Source organism: Haemaphysalis longicornis, unplaced genomic scaffold, assembly GCF_048455015.1.
Source record: "Haemaphysalis longicornis isolate Haplotype H1 unplaced genomic scaffold, Haemaphysalis longicornis Haplotype H1 scaffold_1, whole genome shotgun sequence".
Taxonomy (NCBI): Eukaryota; Metazoa; Arthropoda; class Arachnida; order Ixodida; family Ixodidae; genus Haemaphysalis; species Haemaphysalis longicornis.
This window is the reverse complement of record NW_027526203.1, coordinates 49718008-49741385: the sequence shown is the minus strand read 5'-3', so window position 1 is coordinate 49741385 and position 23378 is coordinate 49718008. Positions and strand designations below refer to the sequence as shown.

The 23378-nt window shown below is 48.4% G+C and overlaps 1 protein-coding gene across 1 annotated transcript in view; it reads left to right on the top strand.

Moving 5' to 3' along the window:
• Positions 1 to 23378, top strand: part of LOC144163970 (protein obstructor-E-like) — a 105635-nt gene that overhangs the window by 43741 nt on the left and 38516 nt on the right. The gene's annotated exons all lie outside the window — the stretch shown is intronic.

Below are 23378 nucleotides of genomic sequence, written 5' to 3'. Positions count from 1 at the left end.
TGTGAGTGGGCAGGCAGATCAAAGGCGCAGCGACCGTGCGATAACGCAAAAAAATTGAAATAAAAGAAGACAAGGAAAAAAAATGAAAATACATCCATGTATGCCCTCAAACAGCATTTCATCCCTTAGAAAACACTGCTAGTGAAACAAAATCAGCAACAAGAACAGTAATGCCGAAAAAGATTACACAATACCAATATCACAAATATACAGCGGCGTACGACACAATTGACGCATATCAATGTATGCTGCACTAAGAGCAGAAAACATAACGTCATAGCTGCAAGAAAACAAATAAGACAATTTTCGCATAAAGAATGAACCAGGGTAAAGAAAGAAAGGGCAGGCAACAATTCGCGAAAATATGCGAGGGCGGGACAGAAGAAAAAAATGACAAAAGAGATATACTGACTTGTATACAGGTAATTGCCATGATGCACTATAATGCCACACTGATGAAAATGTAGATCACAATTTGTGCAACCCAACCGCGACAACCACGATGCATTAAAATGGGCCGCGAAGTTCTTTTTTTCACTATAGTTCTACTTAAAAATCTAGACACCAGTTTCTCAATTGCTTTTTTACTTGCTTAAGACTGCTTAAATTAAGACGTTCTGCTGGGACCGAGTTAAACATGGATGGAACATAATATTGTCTATTCTTTTTCCCATAATTCGTAAAAATTCTAGGTAATTGGAATCGTTCTGTCTGCCTTAACGTTCTAGCTTTAGCAACAGGCATTTTGAATTCCACGAGATAGTAGCGCGTAATAAAGACGGTATAACGAACCAACTGACCAAGATTTAATATTCTCATTCCATTCATTATGTCTGTTGTTTTCTTTTTATGCAGGCTTGTAGCATATACAGTGTTTCTGACGATTCGGCGAACAAGCTTATTTATCTTTTCCTGTTTAGTTACTGGGCAGCTTCCGTACAGAGTTATGCCGTAGCGAAGAGTGCTTTCCGCAAGTGACTGGTAAACACGATATCGTGTTTCTATATTAGTGCCGTCTCGCAATTTATAGATGTAGGCAGATATTGTCCTCAGGTTTTTACAAACGTGATTTATGTGTTCATCCCAGTTAAAAAACTCGTCTGTGCACAAACCTAGATATTTTACACTTTGACTGTACTCTAAAGTCGAGCAAGAACAATCATTACAGTTTTCTAAGTGTAGAAATACCTTTCTGTTCAATTGAATTTGCTTATAGGGGCTTCTAATGCAAATAAGTTTTGTTTTGGCTTTGTTAACGTGTATGTAGTTCTCAAGCATCCAATGAAGTACTTTGCTTATATCCTTTTGAAGAGCTTCAATGGCATGTCCGTACAACGAATGTTCGAAAACTAATGCTGTATCATCAGCATACTGATACAGCCTGGACGAAAGAGATAAATTGTTAATGTCGTTCGTATAAATATTAAAAAGTAACGGACCAATTGTAGAGCCCTGTGGAACCCCATTTTTAATTAGTAATTTTCCGCTCATGGCATTTCCTATTCGAACAGACTGGTACCTTCCCGTAAAAAAGTTCTTGAATAATTGGCTATATTTTCCTCTGAATCCCATGTGTGCTAATTTCTGTAACAATATTTCATGATCTACAGTATAAAAAGCCTTAGACATATCCAGAAACAGAGCTAACACTATTTTATTGCTATCTAATGCTTCAGTGATAGAATCATTAAGAAAAGTAATGTTGTGCTCTTGCCCTGTCGAAAACCATATTGCGTTTCAGATAAAAGGGAATGTTTGCCGCAAAACTTTATCATGACTGTCGAAATATACTTTTCAAGAATGTGGGACATAACAGACAAGATGGCTACTGGCCTGTAGTTTGCAGGATCGTCTTTAGCACCGTTCTTATGTATAGGGCGTACTACGGAAATCTTCATTTTTTCTGGAATACTACCGGTCGTTAACATGCCATTAAGTATCGACAAAATCACCAAGCCTAATCTGTCTATGTGAACTTTTATATCTCGCGGTCGGATCTGATCGTATCCCGCTGGTTTCGTAATTGAAATCGTATCCACAATACTGTGGAGGTCCCTCAGGGTCATGTCTGGGAGAAAGGCTGACTCAACAATGCTGGGCACATTGGTAGTTTTTAATTCAGGGTCCCTTACATTTTCATTAAGAAGTACAGCGCTACCAATAAACAACGAATTAAATGTGTCACACAATGAGGTAGTCTGGCAGGAATCTCCGAAGCCTTTGCGAATTGCCGAGTCCGCTTGCCGATTAGTGTTCCTGCCCATGAGCTCGTTTAACCGCAGCCATGTTTTTTTCATGTTTCCCTTGGCCTTATTTAACTCGTCAGAGTAATAACGTCGCTTTGCTAGTCGGAGCTTCGCTGTAACCTTATTTATGAGCACCCGAAATTCCTCTTTTAGCGCCCTGTCCCCTGGCTGCTGTTTTAGCTTTTTCCAGGCTTGTTCTTTAAGTTGGCACAGTGCTAGGATGTCATCGTCGATCCACTTATTTTCCGGTTTTCTTTGTTAATTTCACTTGTTTTTTTGAAGTTTCATAAATTGTCTGTAATTTTTGAACTATCAGGTCGTATATTTCTAAGTGATCAGTCGACATCAGATCATTCCAGTTGAACTGGCGCACCTTCTGATCGAATGCTGTATTGTCAACGATTTCTATGTATTTTACTGGATTCTTGTTATTTACACTAACGCGTTCTCCAAGTAACTTCAGTGTAACATTAAAATGATCGGCTAGTTTTTGAGAGATAATAGCTGGCAGCAAAGTAAAGTGTTTTGTGCGGCTAAGAATGTGGTCTATGCGAGATTTTGTATTTTTATCTTTTAAACGCTCTTCTCGGTTTATTACATTTATTGTGCTTTCAAAGCAAAACTGTGACAAAATATCTAAATAATCGTTGACACCGGGTTTGGAAAAGTTAAGAGTATCTATGTTTAAATCTCCAGCAATAATAAGGTTGCTTGCGTAATCCAACTTCTCTAACATAAATTCAAACTCCGTCAAAAAGTCATGAATAATGCAATTCGGCGGGTGGTAAATTGCCCAAAGAACAAATGTATTGTGGTTGCAGGAAATGCTCACTGCTATACTTTCTGCCGTCTGGAATGGGAGTACAATTTGCTCCGATTTCCAATTATTTTTCACAAAAACAAGGACCCCACCGCCTCTTCTATTCTCACGGCACACAGAAAAAGAAGTATAACCTGGAAGACTGTAAGTATTACACATATCGTGGTTCACACCAATGTCGGTCAAAATTAGCACATCAACTTGAGTATTTTCCTCCGTAAGGTGCATTAGCAATTCATTCCAGTGGTTTTTAATGCTACGGATATTTACATGGGTTATCTCCAGGTAATTCAGAAGATTTTCTTTTTAGATGTATTCCTCACTGTAACAATGCCATTGTTCAAAATTAGAGAATGATTTTGTACTCATTTCAGTTGGGGTTAGTCATCTTCCGATTTAATCCAGATTTTAGGCGCACCTTCTATTTGTTTGACAAGAACTTTTCCGTTGTGTGTCCAGGCAAACATATAATTCTTTTCACGAGCTTTCGTCTTTGTAGCCCAAAGCAACTGCTTGGCATATTGTCACGAAGACAAGGCCGATGCAGTTGTCTTGAATGAGAAACACGTTTATTGGAGCGAACTTGTGCTCCCCTAAAAACTCAAAAGAATACAGAGGCGGCGAAGCAGTGGTCAACAAAGTGACTTGCACAGGCGAGTGTCGTCGAATCGAATGCCCCGGCGTCCGCACTGTAGGCGTTTTATCTTTTGGCGCGCGTTGTTCTCGAAACGTCGATTCGCATCGGGAACATAGTAAATCCAAGAAGATTATTCTGGGCTGTTCACGTTAGATCGGAATGCTCTCCCTATCACAACAGATAACACATGCGGCACAGAAAGAAAGAATGGAACACGCGCTTCCCTTGGCGCAGAGATAACACAGACCGGCGCAGCCGGGCGGTAAAAGCAAAACACAAATAAACAAACCCAATGTATGGTTCGCAGCATTACCCCCCCTCTAAGAGTGCATCGACCCGATGCTAACATAAGCGACAGTCCGAACAAATGAAAATAAAAGTTCGTCATCGTCCGTAGAAAGGTTTTAAGCGAACCACGTGGGCGACTTCAGGCCACGTGCGTTGTCGTGATGTGCCGGAGTCACCATCGGGGATCACTTCGTAGGTAAGTTGGCCGACACGTCGTAGAATCTGGTAGGGTCCGAAATACCGTCGCAGGAGCTTCTCACTGAGTCTGCGTCGTCGGATGGGAGTCCAAACCCACACACAATCCCCTGGTTGGTACTCGGCGTCTCGGCGTCGGAGGTTGTAGCGGCCCGCATCCACCAGCTGCTGGTCTGTTATACGAAGTCGAGCGAGCTGGCGGGCCTCCTCCGCACGTTGAAGGTATTCGTGGACGTCGGCGTTGAAGTCGTCGTCTTCTACGTGCGGAAGCATGGCGTCGAGCATCGTAGTCGGCCTTCTACCGTAGCCAAGCTCGAACGGCGTCAGCTGCGTCGTCTCCTGCATAGCCGTGTTGTACGCAAACGTGACATACGAGAGCGCTTCGTCCCAAGTCTTATGTTCAACGTCAACGTACATTGACAGCATATCTGCGATTGTCTTGTTCAGACGTTCTGTTAGTCCGTTCGTTTGGGGGTGGTACGCCGTCGTTCTTCGGTGATCCGTGTTGCTGTAGCGTAATACTCCTTGCATCAGCTCCGCAGTAAATGCCGTTCCGCGGTCTGTGATTAGGATTTCCGGGGCTCCATGTCGCAGCACAACTTGGCTTATAAAGAACTTCGCCACTTCTTGTGCAGTCCCCCTCGGAAGAGCGGCGGTCTCTGCGTAGCGCGTCATGTAGTCTGTCGCTACGACAATCCACTTGTTCTGTGATCGTGACGTAGGGGACGGGCCTAAAAGGTCCATTCCAATCTGTTGAAATGGTCTCGATGGGACGGCGATCGGTTGCAGAAGTCCGGCGGGTCTTGTCGGCGGCGTTTTTCGTCGCTGCCAGTCACTGCAGTTCCGGACGTAGCGGGTGACGTCAGAGGTAAGGCCGGGCCAGTAGTACCTCGCCTTGATTTTTCCAATAGTGCGGCCTGTGCCCAGATGTCCGGAAGACGGGTCGTCGTGGCACGCTTCTAAAATTTAGTCACGAAGGTGCGCGGGGATGACGAGAAGGTAATTCGCTCTTGTTCCGGGGCTGAAATTCTTCTTCACAAGGACGGAGTTTCTCAGGCTGAATGCTGGTAAGCTGCGTTGGAAGGTCCCAGGAACGGCAACGTTGCATTCCTCGAGGTACTCGATTATGACGCGTAAGTCGGGGTCGGCACGCTGCTGGGCGGCTAGATCGCTCTCCGTCACGATCCCGAAGAACGCGCTGTCTTCATCAGAGTCTTGTGGTGGTGGGTCGACGGGGGCGCGGGACAGGCAGTCGGCGTCGGAGTGTTTCCTGCCGGATTTATAAACGACTGTAACGTCGAACTCCTGCAGGCGCAAGCTCCAACCGCCCAAGACGGCCAGAGGGGTCCTTCAAATTGGCGAGCCAACACAGCGCATGGTGGTCTGTTACAACCTTAAATGGCCTTCCATACACGTATGGGCGAAATTTTGAAATCGCCCATATAATAGCCAGGCACTCTTTCTCAGAGGCAAAATAGTTTTCCTCCTCCTTCGACAGACCACGGCTGGCATAGGCGATTACCCTTTCGCAGCCGCTTTGCTTTTGGACAAGGACGACACCCAAGCCTATATCACTGGCGTCCGTGTGCATTTCCGTTTCGGAATTTTCGTCGAAATGAGCGAGCACGGGCGGGGTTTGCAGGCGTTTTTGCAGCTCGCAGAATGCTTTTTCTTGGTCGTTTTCCCAGCTGAAAGGGGTGCTATCTTTCGTCAAGCGCGTGAGTGGCTCTGGAATGCGTGCGAAGATTGCGATAAAGCGCCGGTAGTATGCGCACAGCCCGAGAAATCTTCGCACGCCCTTCTTGTCTTTCGGCCTTGGGAAGTTCGCAATGGCTGAAGTTTTTGCCGGGTCAGGTAGGACTCTCGCGGCGTTGACGACGTGGCCCAAGAACTTGAATTCCCCGTATGCGAAACGGCACTTTTCTAGCTTCAGCGTCAACCCCGACGTACGAATGGCCTCGAGTACAGACTCCAACCTTTCAAGGTGTTCGTCGAAAGTCCAGGCGAATACCACTACGTCGTCGAGGTATACGAGGCAGGTGTGCCACTTAAGGCCAGCTAGCACAGAGTCCATGGCTCTTTGAAACGTCGCTGGTGCTGTGCACAGCCCAAACGGCATCACCTTGAACTCGTATAGGCCGTCTGGGGTTATAAATGCAGTCTTCTCTCGGTCTCTCTCGTCCACTTCCATTTGCCAGTAGCCGGTCTTCAGGTCCATCGATGAGAAGTACTTCGTTTGGAAGAGGTGGTCGAGGGCGTCGTCGATTCGGGGGAGGGGGTACACGTCCTTTTTTGTGATTTTGTTCAGTCGCCGGTAGTCAACGCAAAACCTTAATGTGCCGTCTTTTTTCTTTACGAGTACGACGGGCGCAGCCCAGGGGCTTTTCGATGGCTGTATAATGTCGTCGCTGAGCATGTCGTCGACTTGAGTTCGGATGGCTTCCCGTTCGTGTGAAGAGACGCGGTACGGTGACTGTCGGGTAGGTCGGGCTACATCTTCGGTTATTATTCGGTGCTTCGCTAGAGGGGTCTGACGTAGTTTTGCGCTCGACGAAAAACATTCGCTATAGCGACGCAGCAAAGGCAATAATTTTGCCGTTGTTCTTGTGGTAGCGCCGGATTCACGTCGAATGGCTGTGGGAGCTTGAAGGTTTCTACGGGTGTGCGTTCAAAGTCGGTGACCGCGATCACGTCACTTGCTTCTTGCGTTTCTTCGAGGAATGCAATTCCCGCGCCCTTGTTTAAATGCTGGTACTCCTCGGTGAAATTAGTAACCAAAATGTGGGATTGGTGTTCCTTGAAGCGCGCAATGCCTCTTGCGACAGACACACCACGGTCGAGAAGCACCCTTTGATCAGTGTCTACGATAGCGTCGACGTCAGGAGCAGCATCTTCACGGTAGACTGCGACCATCAAGCTTGCGCGGGGTGGCAGGGTGACATGATCATCGGCAATCCTTACAGCAGCACGTCGTTCGGGGTTCGGTTCCGGCGTCATGGAGTGATGGGGGGAAAAAGTTTTTGACTTAGTCTGCAGATCGATTGTTGCACCGTTGTCCATCAAAAAGTCCATTCCAAGAATTACGTCGCGGGAGCACTTAGGCAGAACGACGAACGCCGCAGGGTACGTTGTGCCGTCTATGGTGACGCGCGATGTGCACGTTCCACTTGGCGTCACGAGGTGGCCTCCTGCTGTGCGTATGTGCGGACCGTCCCATCTGGTCATAACTTTCTTCAGTTTAGACGCAAATGGTCCGCTCATTACCGAATAGTCAGCTCCCGTGTCTACGAGGGCGACTACGTCAAAGCCGTCGATGGACACCTTGACGTCAGATGCAGTCTTCCTCGAGTTCCGGGTTCGTCGGGGCGTCGTATCTCTGCTTGTACGTGTTGATGGTCGGGCACTGTGCATCGTCGTTGTCGTCGTCTTCTCAACGGACGTCTCGGTCAGGTCGGGTACGCGTCGCGCCGTGTAGCTGTCGTCGCGTTCGGGAGTCTCGTCAGAGTTAGGTCGGGTCGTCGGGATGAGGGCATGTCGTGAATCACTGTCTTCAGCGCGTCCTTGCGTCGTTGGAGGGTTTCCAGTTTTTCGCCGTAGAGCAACTTCACCTCCAGAAGTTGCCGCCTTTAGTTTCCCCCGCGTGGGCTGGGAGACCTTCCACGTGCGAAGTCAGCACTGCTACGGCGGTCCGGCGACTGGTACGGGTAGGGCGACGGCGAACGGTTGAAACGGGCTGGTCCACGGCTGGTGTTCGACAGGTATTCTTCAATCTCAGATGGGTGCTGGCCGGGTCGGGGCGTGGTGCGTCGACGGAGAAACCACGTAGTCCGAGTCTCTTGTATGAGCAGCGACGGTAGATGTGGTCGGCCTCTCCGCAGTGGTAGCACAGAAGACGATTATCCGGTGTTCGCCATACGTCAGTCTTCCTCGGCTACTGGGTTTGTGCTACCGGGGGTCGGGCGGGCGACAGTGGGCGGCGGTAGGGCGGGGCCTCTTGACGACGTGCCTCTTGACGACGTTTTGGAGCAGGGCGGGGTCGGTGAACAGCCGCGGAGTACGTCATAGCTTGGGGCTCGCAGTGTACTTCGGATGCCACAGAAGTTCCCAAAGCGTTTTGAACTTCTTCCCGGATCACGTCAGTTAGGTAAGCGACTTGGGGTTGCGGCGTCGTCGGGAAAAGTTTCCGCAGCTCCTCTCTCACTACTGCGCGGATGGTCTCGCGTAGGCTATCAGCCGGAATCCGCATGTTGTCGACGTAGTTCGCACTGGCCTCGCCAACAAAGTTCCGGTCATACTGCTTAGCAAGCATTTCGAGAGCCTTCTCAATCGTGCTGGCTTCGGTCACGAATTCAGCAATGGTTTTGGGCGGGTTGCGGACAAGTCCAGAAAACAGCTCCTCCTTCCCACCGCGCATCAAGAAGCGTAACTTCTTTTCTTCCGTCATTTCGGGGTCCGCGCGGCGAAATTGTTGCTTCATCTCCTCAACGAAGATCACGACCCCTTCGTTGGGGTGTTGTGTCCGAGTTTCAAGCAAAAGCGCACCTCGCTCTTTTCTCACAACGGTAGTGAATGTCTTAAGGAACTCCCTTTTGAAGTGAGTCCAGTCGGTCAAAGAACTCTCATGGTTCTCGAACCAAGTTCGAGCAGCGTCTTCTAAGTAAAAGAAGACATGCAGGAAAGTTTCTTCGTCGTCCCACCTGTTGAAGATGCGGACGCGCTCCAGCTTCTCAAACCATTCTTCGGGGTCTTCAGCGGGGGCTCCCCGGAACGATGGCGGTTCCCGGGGCTGCTGCAGGACGATTGGCGACGTTGTTTCTTGCACCATGGTGTTGGTTGCAGCGTTCCTTTTCTTGGGCCCTTCTGGCATCAAACCGAACTCGGGTGGTAAATCTTGCAGGCGGAGGCTGGCTCTTGTTGGACTGGCTTGGCGGCTTCCCGAGGTTGTAGTGGGCATGAAGTGTGCGTACCCAGCACCTCCACCAGATGTCACGAAGACAGGGCCGATGCAGTTGTCTTGAATGAGAAACACGTTTATTGGATCGAACTTGTGCTCCCCTAAAAACTGAAAAGAATACAGAGGCGGCGAAGCAGTGGTCAACAAAGTGACTTGCACAGGCGAGTGTCGTCGAATCGAATGCCCCGGCGTCCGCACTGTAGGCGTTTTATCTTTTGGCGCGCGTGGTTCTCGAAACGTCGATTCGCATCGGGAACATAGTAGATCCAAGAAGATTATTCTGGGCTGTTCACGTTAGATCGGAATGCTCTCCCTATCACAACAGATAACACATGCGGCACAGAAAGAAAGAATGGAACACGCGCTTCCCTTGGCGCAGAGATAACACAGACCGGCGCGGTAAAAGCAAAACACAAATAAACAAACCCAATGTATGGTTCGCGGCAATATTGCGTCAAATTTTCATTGATGAAAATTCCTTCTTCTCTGAGCGTGGTTCTTTTCGCGCACCATTTATCGCGGTCATCTCGTTTCCGAAAGCGCACGATAATGGGCGGGATTTTTCCTTCTTTAGCTTTGAGCCTATGCGCAGTTGATACTGTCTCGACAGTGGGCGTGGACAGTTGGAGTTTTCCCGCAGTTTTAGTCAGGACGTCCATGAGGTTTTCTTCATCTTTTAGCGGGACACCATGCAATTCGATGTTTTTTCGCCGTGAATACTGTTCTGCGTCATTCAAAGCTATTCTGATTTGTTTGATTTCACGATCTTTGTTTAGAACGTCCGCTTGAAGTTCTTGAACTAGCCCAGTTACGTCTGAGGCTGCCTTTTCCGGCTGTTCTAGGCGGCTTAAAATTTTGTCATACTTTTCCCCAAGGAATTCGACTGACTTCTCAATACCTTCAATAGTTTTTGTTTGATCGTCCAGAGTTTTTTGGATTTCTTCTTGTCGGGCATTTTGAGTGCAGAGTTGTTTTTCAATTCCCTCGATTCTTACTATCAACTGAGCAAGCTTTTCGAGAGATTCGGCGCCCTGTTTAGTAAGCAAGGTCAATGCGTCCGCGACTGTCTGGGTAGACTGGTCCGTTTGGGGGGAGCCCTGGGCTTCGAACTGTCGCTTAGCATGAATCTGGCAGGTACTACATGTCCATGCGTTACATTCATCGGTATGCATTGCCTTAAACACAGCTTTTGTGATTCCGGAACATTTACCGCAATGATAGGCGTTCTTACACTGCGAGCAGTGCAAGTAGGCCGAGCCAACAGCAATTTGCTTATGGCACGCAAGACACAGCAAATCATCATCAGACATATTAAACCCTCACAGATCAGCGGGGCGAATAAAACCAAATTGACAATCTGCAAATCAACACCCACCTATAAAAGTGAGGAACCGAGTTACAGGCGTCCGTACGGTCGATATGCCCCGCCGGTCTGAGCGCAGAACAGGGAGGATTTTAGGTCTGCGAAGGGTCGATGTCGGTGCTGGGTTATATAGCCGCCGGAGCACGGGATGCAGCTGCAGCAATCAGAAGATCAGGAAGGGGGGCTCTGTCCTCCGCCGTGCTGCGCATGCTCCAGGAACAGCCGTCACCGGTCGGCAGACAGTCGTTCGCGATCGTCGTCTTCATGGCTATAAAAGTGAGGAACCGAGTTACAGGCGTCCGTACGGTCGATATGCCCCGCCGGTCTGCCAAACCTCGGCGCGGGATGCCGAGGTTTTTCTCCAGAGGTGTAATGTTCGGCTGAGAATTGTGTAGGATTATATGTACGCCGTCGTCGGCAAATAACACACTTTCATTGTAATGATAGTGTGCCGATCATTGGTTTGATTGATTGGGGGGTTTAACACCCAGACGCTACACAGGTGATGAGACGCACTGTAGTGGAGGGCTCCGGATTAATTTTGCCCACCTGGGGACCTTTATCGCGCCGGAATCTCGAACACACGAGCGTTCTTGCTTTTCGCCACTATCAGGAATGCGGCCGCCGCGGCCGGCAATCGAAGCCGCGTTCTTGGGCCCAGCAGCACAACGTCGTACTTAAACATTTATGCAGGTGTGATGCTAACGAAAAATAGTAGTGGTCCTAAACATGTCGCTGAGGGAATCTCGATGTTACGCTGGTAAGCGGCGAGTGTTTGTAATAAGCAAACCTGGATGGCATGCTGCTATTTAGGAAGTGTTGAACAATGTAAAGCGATAGATAAACATTTGTCAGTGTGCAGCCTATACGTCCAGTGTATGTGTGCTTTTTAGTCCGTTTTGTGTTATAACCAGCGCAACCCAACCAACAATGATAGAAGATACCAAGGGTGTAAAGTTACCAGGATGTCGTTACGGGGACTGCGATCAAATGACTTTCAGAAAAAAATATGTCGTCCTTTATCGTATCATAGGTGCAATAAAGACTGTCGTGTTTACGACCAGGTCGTGTTTACGACCAGCCAGATGAGTCTCACCTGGCAGCTGCTTACGAAACCGTCTCGATGAGAGTAAAAGCACTTCAATGATACAAGGTGCTATACTATGTTCTTTTCTAGAATGCGTTTGAATAGCCTTAAAGGTATTATGAAGGATATGGTGTGGTAGGGGACTACATGATTACCTCATTTAAAAGTGACAGAAAGTGTTCTATTTTTCGTCGTTTGCGAACGATGTTGGAATATAATTATTGTGCGATATGACCTAAAGCACCTTACAAGAGAAGTACAGATTGTTTTTAGTAGTTTTGTGTTGATTTAATTGAGATGGGCAGAGGATACTTACTTGCGATTTGATGAGGTTAGAAATTACCTGAGGGCTTGTCTGAATTACATGCAATGTGACCGCGGGGGCGATAACAGCAGCGCTGGTAAGGAATACGAAGAACAGCAATAATAATTGCGAACAATAGCGAATTGTTCATCAATTATTTACACATAGGCAGGGCCTGTATTACGTTCGATGCTGCTCATTTATCCCCTAAACATTGGCGGGTACGCCAGCCGAAATGCTTGAAATTGAAATTGAAATGCTTGAATTTAAAATTACCAACAAATCAGTAGAACGCAGTAAGAGCTCGTTAATTCGAACTCGACGGGGATCACAAAGTTGTTCTAATTAAGTGGAGTTCGAATTAGCGGGCGGACGGTGCAATGAATAGACATCGTGCCACACTGTGTGCGCAGAGCATAAAGAAGCCACCTCTGGACTCGTTATCGCGAATTAGGCGCTACTACACGTTTGCGGCAGGTGATTTCGTAAATAGTGTTTATAGAGCTCAAACAGCGAACAAAATTAATTGATCAGTCAGTTATACGCCAGAAACAAGACCCGGCATGCATTCATGTAAGCAGCGAGCCGTAATGTCGAAGTAATGACGCTGTTTATGCTCGAAAACGCGATTATTACTTGGCGGGGTTTGTTTACATGGATTTGCAACACATTGTAATCACTCTAGGCTGACTTCGATTATCGATGGAAACCAGAGGATCGCAGTTCGAATTAACCGTTCTGGATACCAACGCGTTCGAATTATCGGGAGTTTTACCCCATTGAAACATACATTGTTGTGCCGGATCAGGGCGTCAGTTCCAATTATCTGTAAGTTCGAATTAACCGAGCTCGAATTGACGAGCGTTTACTGTATCTATTTTTAGCGACATTTAACTCGTGAATTTTTTTTGTTTTTATTGTCACTGGCACCGTTGCCAGGAACTAAGTTCACTTGACTTGCCCGTTTAAACAGGTGTTTTACTTTTTTATGTTTCTGATCACGTTCTTGGAAATTTCTAATAAGTATTAACCCAGGGGTTTAGGTATAATTTCTAAAGTCGAAAGAAATCGTTTAGTTCAGTCATCTCCTGCAAATGCTTTCTTGTAATCAGATATAGGCTTCTTTCACGGTGACTTCTTCGAAGTGGCAGCGAAATTTAAATTTGAATAAGATTTTACGCCGTCGGAACTTGGTTCTAATAGCCGGTCAAGTACAGTTGGCCACGTTTGGGGAATTTTATGATTCAAAGGAAGATTAAGTCCAGTTGCTAATGTGTTTCGATTAATTATATAATTAACTCATAGTTTTTTCAACATCAGAGGCCGTATTATATGGAAAATTAAAATTGCTCAAGAAAAAAAAAAAAAAACACCTCAGTGGAAAACCTATCTTGGGGGGAATGAAGAGACGCTGGCAGGCTGACCGAGAAAGTTTACCGATAATTGGGAGCCGCCAGTAGAGGACAAAAGCTGACTTCACACTGGTTTTGTATAGGAGAACACGGCATCAGCATCGTGAAAAATCAGGAAAGCTGTATCAGGGCGCCTCCTGATCGTGGGACATGACAGCATTGTCGTCATACACCATACAGAGGGCATTCTGAGTGCGGAACTTTTCCTAATAAATCTGCAGCCCCTGGCTTGTATTTACAAGCAGCTACAGCCGATAGCATGGCGTCACGCGGGACCCGCACAAATGCTGCCGAGTGGAAATGGCGTTTTCTTCAAACGCGTAGGGTGAAGGTCCCGATGTCGCAGAACAGACGGCGTCGCCAGCGGCCTCCACCGTGAGGGAAAAATTGACGGGAGCCACAAAACGCCTAGCGGCGCCAAGCAACCGGTAGGGATAGCAACACCTACCATAAGGCATACCTGTACGGATTACTACAAGCAGAAAAACGCATCGCACTTGCCAAGTGAACACGTGTCGTTAGAAAGGCCCAGGTATTGGCTGAGGTGCAGCAAATGCGTGTTGAACTCTCATTTCTTGGAACCCTGGTTCAAATCGCAAACCCGAATTCACGCAGTTTTCCTTTCTCACTTTTATTTTGTTTGCCATTTTTAGGGTCACACTTCATCCACGCCGATTTAGGGCCGCATTTCAGCCACGCGTGTGGGGAGATTGTCGCTTTCGCAATAAAACAGGGAACCTGGAGTAAGGTCATCTTAGTCACGTGACAAATCAACGGTAGTTTTTTGCGCCTTGTGCAATACACAACCACCGTAGGGCGCGCAGCTGGTTACGCAGACTGCCTGGTCGAAGGGTGCGGCGAAAATGTGTCCCAACGAGCCTGCGCCTTGGAGCGTAGGGCGCCACCGAGCCCAACTTTAAATGACAGAGGACTACGCCCGGGTCTGTCATTTCATAGGGCACACAGCAATTGTCGGGGTTGCTCAATACTTACTGGATGTGCTAACAACCTCGTTTAGCAGTGCTGCTCCGACCTCGTTCAAAATACGGTTAGCCTTTGTTTGACAACACTGCAGCAAGTCCTGCGCCCACCGCGGTCTGCCTCAGATGCAACCCGCCATTAGGTTTTCACACGCATAATCCCATGGCACGGGACCTCAACGCGCTACTCGGGCACTAAACGCGGCGAGTCCAAGCAGGGCAATCGAAGTCCACCCCAGAGGCCGAATTCTCCAAAAATGGGCGTCGTTTTGAAGCGACACGGTAGCGCCACGCAAATGTATGTAATCTTGGGCTGGGGCGTCGCTTGAGGGGCGCGAAAGCAGGGAAGATCGCACTAAAGAGCACCGGCGAGGGGGCGCATCCTTTTCCCTGTTTCGTGACCCAATACGTGCATAAAGAGGGACATTTTATTGCATTTAGATTGTCGGTGTCCAAAAACCTTCCGACGTTTTTGTGCGCAACTAAATTTTCTGATTGGTTGAGAGGAAGTACACCGCAAAATTTGCAAATGCCAACGACACCCTAAATATCGAGGTTGGTCCTACTTACTGGATATTTTCCGTTCGCTCTAAGCGTTCCGAGACCCGTTTCACTAGCCGTTCCCGGAACTGCTCCGGAAATATTCCTTCGACTTGTTCCGGTTCGGGTTCAGTTCCAAAATTGTGGGGAAAATACGGGTTCGGTTCAGTTCCGGTTTCGGGCAAAAATTCGGGTTTTGTTCATGTTGTCGGTTCGTTTCCGGTGCCCGTTCGACACCTGGCTGGGAATACTCTTCATGTTGTTTGGAAGTAGAAAAGTGTATTGGGTTCAAATTGAGAATGACTTAGCTTAAATGCGCCCATGCAGTCCGAAGCTGTAACGTACGGCCGGTATTAGGGAGTTTTAGTACAGCGTCTCATCAGTTTTGCGTTGCGACACGCTAATGCGTACGGCGCCATCTGTCGAATGTTTGTTTTGCGAAATGAATCTCCGGCTGGTCTGTCAGCGGAGTGCCGGAGTACTAGGACATTTTACAACTATCCCAACAAGTGTAAACAAACGCTTTCTAGTTAGTATTGAACGCAACACGGCCATAACACGACATGAATATTCTCTTACCTGAGTACGTTCCATAAAGAAAGCGTTGAAGCCCCGTGGCACTTCTTTCGTGCAATCGCAGAGAACGCCCTGAACCGAATGCCCGGGTTTGACGCATACATTTTATCCAACTTCAAAACAATCCAGAGATGCGTTTCGAGCGAACACAACGTCACAACATGCGTTGCAAGTCTGAACCGCGATTTACGGGTGATCGGTTACTCCTGCCCGTCGTAAATTCGGCACTCGCCACGCGCGCAGTTTGCGGGTCCACGCGTCCACAACACACACACACACACACACACACACACACACACACACACACACACACACACACACACACACACACACACACACACACACACACACACACACACACACACACACACACACACACACACACACACACACACACACACACACACACACACACACACACACACACACACACACACACACACACACACACACACACACACACACACACACACACACACACACACACACACACACACACACACACACACACACACACACACACACACACACACACACACACACACACACACACACACACACACACACACACACACACACACACACACACACACACACACACACACACACACACACACACACACACACACACACACACACACACACACACACACACACACACACACACACACACACACACACACACACACACACACACACACACACACACACACACACACACACACACACACACACACACACACACACACACACACACACACACACACACACACACACACACACACACACACACACACACACACACACACACACACACACACACACACACACACACACACACACACACACACACACACACACACACACACACACACACACACACACACACACACACACACACACACACACACACACACACACACACACACACACACACACACACACACACACACACACACACACACACACACACACACACACACACACACACACACACACACACACACACACACACACACACACACACACACACACACACACACACACACACACACACACACACACACACACACACACACACACACACACACACACACACACACACACACACACACACACACACACACACACACACACACACACACACACACACACACACACACACACACACACACACACACACACACACACACACACACACACACACACACACACACACACACACACACACACACACACACACACACACACACACACACACACACACACACACACACACACACACACACACACACACACACACACACACACACACACACACACACACACACACACACACACACACACACACACACACACACACACACACACACACACACACACACACACACACACACACACACACACACACACACACACACACACACACACACACACACACACACACACACACACACACACACACACACACACACACACACACACACACACACACACACACACACACACACACACACACACACACACACACACACACACACACACACACACACACACACACACACACACACACACACACACACACACACACACACACACACACACACACACACACACACACACACACACACACACACACACACACACACACACACACACACACACACACACACACACACACACACACACACACACACACACACACACACACACACACACACACACACACACACACACACACACACACACACACACACACACACACACACACACACACACACACACACACACACACACACACACACACACACACACACACACACACACACACACACACACACACACACACACACACACACACACACACACACACACACACACACACACACGCGAACGTGCGCACGCGAACGTGCGCACACACGCACACGCACGCACGCGAACGTGCGCACACACGCGCGCACGCACGCACACACGCGCGCACGCACGGACACACGCACGGACACACACGCGCGCACACACGCATGGACACGCACGCACAGCTTCGGTCGCTGGCTTGGCTGCACGCTTCATTCGGACAGTCAGCGATGTTACGACGGTACAGAGCTGCGCGAGGGCGACGTGCTAACCACTCGACGTATATAAAAACACAGGAGCAAAGAACTTGGTCCATCTGAAGCAAATTACTGTCCACAGAAGACCGGAACCGTGGATGGTTGTCGCGCTACTTGCCGCCATGTTGGAAACGCAAGCGGCCTCACGTACGCACGCTATTTTGCTGAAATAGCGTCCGCTATTCTTTCGTACGCTAAACGCAGAAACGGCTTAACGTACGGCGCATGAGCAGTGCGAACGACGCAAAAATAGCGTTCGCTAACTCTTTGCGTACGGCTCGTTACGTTATTCTAAAATTCTCTATTGTCCGGTAGACGCCGCTCCGCCAGCACCGCCGCCACCCGGGCCTGCCCTTCTCGCTTGAGCTGGGCTTCACACGGTAGCTCGCTGCGCGTGCGCTCTGCCGCGACAGAACCTGTTCTTCGTTTCCTCCGATGCACCTTTCCCACTGACCAGTGTCCGTAGATGCGTCACTATAAACCCAGGTAATCTCCCTGCTCTTAGTTCTAACTCCTCTCCAACGAGGTTTTTTTCGCCGATGAGCGTATGGTTGCACCAGGTGAGTTTTTGCGTACAAGTGACCGCAAGGTTTTCCTTTCGCTTAGCAAATGGAGCTACGCTTTAAAGATGCGTGATGTGATTACTAGGTTTACGGTGCGTGAAAGAGGGAGAGACTGAACTAAAGAGAGTGGTTGGATGTGACATTTACTGTGAAACATCAACAGCACATGGTTGAACCGTTTCTCAGTGATCCGGCTTTGCCACTTTAGGTCGAATTGCAGCTCAGGCTCCGCATGCTAAAAATATCGGTTCAAATTTTAGTTAAGTTTTGGCAGAAATACCGGTTCGATTACGGTTTGCAGTTGAGGTTCGGTCCTGATTTGACACTTGGCTGGGATCCTAACAGCTGCAACTTAAACATAGATAACGGCGTTACTTAGACAATACCCCTAGAGTACCATTTTTTTACATAACGCCTGGACTATACAAATCTATTCACTAAATGCCCCGCGCTTGCTAGCCATACGCAGTACCAATTGACTCACTGGCTTCCGAAAGAAGAATTTCCTTTAACGACACTTGCAGAAGCAGCGCTATGGTTCTTACTGCCACTGTAGACTATTGGAAGTGTCTTGTGACATATTGTTCGCGGATACAAGCAGGAACAAGCTGCCATACTGCTTTATGTCACCAATATTTCTTAAGGCTCCGTCGGGGAAAACTGTACACGGAGGCTTCAAAAACCTGGTTTGGTACACTGTGCCGATCACAGCTAGCCCGAAACACTAGCTTCCACAGCATCGAATACGGTAATCACGTGGTATCAAGTCGGTTGTTACACAGATTAAACAATCCAGACGCTCAAATCAGCTATTGCAGACATATCCCTAAGCGTTGTCGCAGCTTTGCCCTTAAGCAAACCCCCCAAAAGGGAACTACTCAACTGCCTTATTAAACCTACAATGCGGCATGCACACTAAGGCTGTTCTGTTCCAGGTTACATGACAGGAACACTGCTGCTGCTGCCCTGCACAGCACGGCTGACGCAATCGGTGTTCCCCTTTGGGATAGCAGGGTGTCTAACCGCATTTTTTCAGGGTTCGCTTGGGGTTAGTGTTCAAGCCTTTCGGGTTCGGTTGTGGGTTCCGTAGCCGAGCACCATTCCGCTCCGGTGCGAACCGCTTGGAACCGGTTCAAATGGGTTCGGAGAAAAAGACGAGTGCTTTTTGTTTTTAGTATTTTAGCGCTCCGTTTTCATTTCTTTGTTTCTGTCTTGTCTATGTAAAAAAATATTCATGATGTAGCTATTTGGTAAATGCGGAGTAGGCTAACTTGACTGTACAACCCACGGAAATATGTTTTCAATAGGATGCAAACCATTACGACACTAACTGATGCAGAATGGAAGTTTCGTACGCAGGGACACTAAAGGCTGCTTACGTGTGTGAGCGTGAAAGCGTTACTGTTCATGGCGGCAACTGCATTTCTTTTAGTTCAAAAATACAATATAAGTTTAACTTTACTAGACCCGCAGTTTCATTGACCGCAGTTGCTTTCTTCAGTAAAACAACAACAATGTCTGCGAAGGAAAGTTTGACATCCACCTGAATGGAGCCATACGTCTACAAAGGAAAGCTATACAGCTTCCTCCGGAACCTCGCAGCTGAAGAAAAATTCGTCCTCATCCAGGATTCGAACCCGGGACCACCGCTTAACCGGAGCAGTCGCTCTACCAACTGAGGTAACGAGGAGGCATGTCGTTTGTAGCGCGAGAGCGAATTGATCAACAATTTGAAGTAATGGACAGGTGTTAATCGACCAGATTAACAATCCACTCGACTTCACCTCGGGGATTTCTCCTAAATCTGGTCTATTAACGACAATGGCTCTACGTATCCGCGGTGCCGTCTTGGGCTCCACTCCCATCGCCGACCAGTGACGGGCCGCATCTCGTCTCCAACTAATGCCTCCTTGAGCAACCTCTTTGGCGGGCAGGCCACTTTTCTGGACAGCACAGAGCCAGCCCGTCCGCCGTGTTTTTTGGTACCATCAAATGACGACACACACACGCGCAAGCACACACGTGCGCACGCATGCGCACGAACACGCACACGGGTACACTCACGTGCACACACACGGTCACAGACACAGACACATGTACGCACACCCGAAAACACACGCACACATACGCACGCACACACTCGCGCGCGCGCACGCGCGAGTTCTCGCGGAATGAGACAAGTAATGCTTTCGCACTTTTTCATATAACTATAATTTCAACGGCATTTTATCTTGAACACGGGAGCATTAGCAGTGGTAGAAGTCGAAAACTGTCCGGCATCGGCGTCAACGTGTACCCGCCAAGTGTGATAGGTGGCCTTTAGAAATATTCCAGTCTCCCCACCTTTCACGTCCTAGCAGACCGGCTAGAAGGAAGAAACGGCTATAATGACTCACTTACTAAGGGATACACCGGCGTTAGCAACTTCCTACTGACATTTCAGCTACAGGTAATAGTGACGCGGTTCGAGTAAAAACAGTAGCTTAGTGAATTCTCAAGCAGCGGTAGTGGCCGCTGGTACTCCGAGGCTGTAGAACTGTAGCACAGTGTTAGAGAAGGTATTGAAGAACGCTATCTGATTTTTTTTTCACGTCAAACCCGTTGAGTGCTCTTGTTTTTCAGTTTATTTGCTTCCTGCAGTCTTACCTCATATAAATACTTCTATCAAAAAGCTTTGTATGAATACAAAATATTCATCAGGCAACTTTTTACTAACTCCAGGGCGAGATTTATATGTTACTAGAAATGGCATAACAGCGAAATACGTGCATAAACAGGGACATTTTATTGCATTTAGGTTGTCGGCGTCCAAAAACTTTCCGACTTTCTTGCGCGCAACTAAATTTTCTGATTGGTTGGGAGGAATTACGCCGCAAAATTTGCAAATGCCAAGGACCCCCTAAATATCGAGGTTGGTCCTACTTACTGGATATTTTCCCGTTCGATCTAAGCGTTCCCAGACCCGTTTCACTAGCCGTTCCTGGAACCGTTTCGGAACGGTTCCTTCAATTTGTTCCAGTTCGGGTTCAGTTCCAAAATTGTGGGGAAAAGTTCAGTTCAGTTTTGGTTTCGGGCAAAAATTCGGGTTTGGTTCATGTTTTCGGTTCGGTTCCGGAGCGGGTTCGGCACCTGGCTGGGAATTCGCAAACAGAAGGCCCGTGAGCACTAGCAGTAAGGATGAATCAAACAAAAGGAGTACAAGCTTCACACGGTAAAACTAAAAAAAGGCAGATGCACAGCAAAAAAAGCGAAATAAATTTAAAGAAGTTGGATTTGGAAGACTGAGAATAGTATACACACGCGGGGCGTACTCATACCTGCAAAAGGGCGCACTGTGCCCTTGCGCACGATGTGGAGGACGGGTTCGGTCGGATGGGCAGGACAGCGCCAAGAAATCGACAAATATTTCCGCGGGCTTTACGAATATCCCGTTTTATTACATCGAGCGCACTTCCTTGCCGATCACCTCTGCGCAGGCTCAGTTGCTAAGGCGTTGCGCTGCTGAGCACAAGGTCGTGGTTCGATTCCCGGCCGCGGCGGCGGCCGCTTTCCGGGTGGAGGCGAATAGCAGAAACGCCAGTGTGTACGAGATTTCGGCGGACGTTCAAGATCCCCAGGTAGTCAAAATTATTCCGGAGCCATCCACTACGGCGCACCTCATCGCCTGCGTTGCGTCGGCGTGTTAAACCCTAAAATCAATCATCAATCTTTGTCGATGAGTCTAAGTTCCCACATAAATGTGTTTACGGATAATTCGATGTGGCGTTCTAACTTCTTGCAGGGTGTTTCAATTGTCACCTATTTCTGACGCTTACACCCCTTTACGCTCGCCATATCCCTCAACATGGTCATCTTGACAGTTTATTTGAGGGACGCTTACACCTAACAGCAAGCCCGTCTAAGTACAAGAGACTCCTGTGTCATAAACTCTGCAGCCTCTTATATAGCTCTGAACGCCAGCACAACAGCCTTGGCTCTTGCGAATCGAAATACCGCGAGACAAGGCGATCCAGATTCTTATTACACGCTTTCTATGGTCACGCGGCAGCCAAGGCTGTGGCGCGCAGGTGATGCTCCAAAATACGTCTCCTGCCCCTAACACGCAACAGCGCATTCGGTGTACGAACGCGTACTTCCTGGTTCCGGGTTGACCTTGCTCGCACATTGCTTGCTTAAATGCTTCTTCCGAGTGGCGTTGCTTACTGAGAAATGCGGGCGTCGGGCCACGCTTCCCAACGGAGCGGCCGCTGTCGCCCAGACCGCAGGATCGTGCGGGCTGCCTCCTTGCCACGCCCAGATAGGGCCCAGGTGCGGTGGCAAATGCAGCAGCGACCTTTCGTCCTTTTTGCTCGGAACTGTGAGTCTCGTTGGGCAGACGAAAATACTCTGCGGCCAAGTCCACAGCTCTGCACATCTTGACGTACTGGAAATAATCATAGTGCCGCTAGGTCCTTTTCATTCACTCGTCAAAAGTTAAGCTGTACATTTCCTACAATTCCCGGTTGCTGTTAATAGGTGGGCTTTTACTCGGTGAGTAGGGCGGGTAACAGAAAAGGCAATGACACGGGCTTCACAGCAACTATCACGAAATGACGTTTTTGTGGTCAGACCACTTTATACCCATGGGGAGATTTATCTCAGCTGGTATAATAGAAGCCCCCGCTTCCTAAGCCGTTACAGAAGCATAATCGGGTTTGGCAATACATGGCCGCTCGATTAAAACCTCCTTTTCATCGAGCGGCCGTGGACAAGAACGCGCAAAACGAATCGTAAAAGCCCCAGGTTTGTTCAGTAAAGGGACGATGGGATCCATCGAAAGGAAAACTTACTCCACCTTGGGGATTTTCTCTATATCTGGGCCCGAATGCTCGAAGCCAATGAAGACAGTCTTATTCGCAGTCTAATCTTATTGGCAGTCTTATTCGGGGTCTTATGTACCCTAGGCTATAAAACGCTTTCTGGAAACTTATAAAACAGTGAATGACTCTAGATAAGAACGCAATAAGACTGTGAATAAGCCTGCTGCGAGCAGTCTTATTCACATCTTATGGTGACGTAGTCGGTCTTTTCATCATAAAGATCGACCTCCATACCGTGAAAAACGAGCACAGAAGCCGTAGAAGTGGCGAACGATGGCGCGCGGCGGCCACTTTACCGTCTGCTTCGAACAAATAATGCCTCCTCCAAGGAGATCGATGCAGTTGAAACGCCCTCGGGAGAGAGGTTGGAAAGGGACAGAGAACTTCGGCGCCGGAAGCCGCAAGGCCTACCTACTTTGATGTGGCACCGATGGCTGCAACCA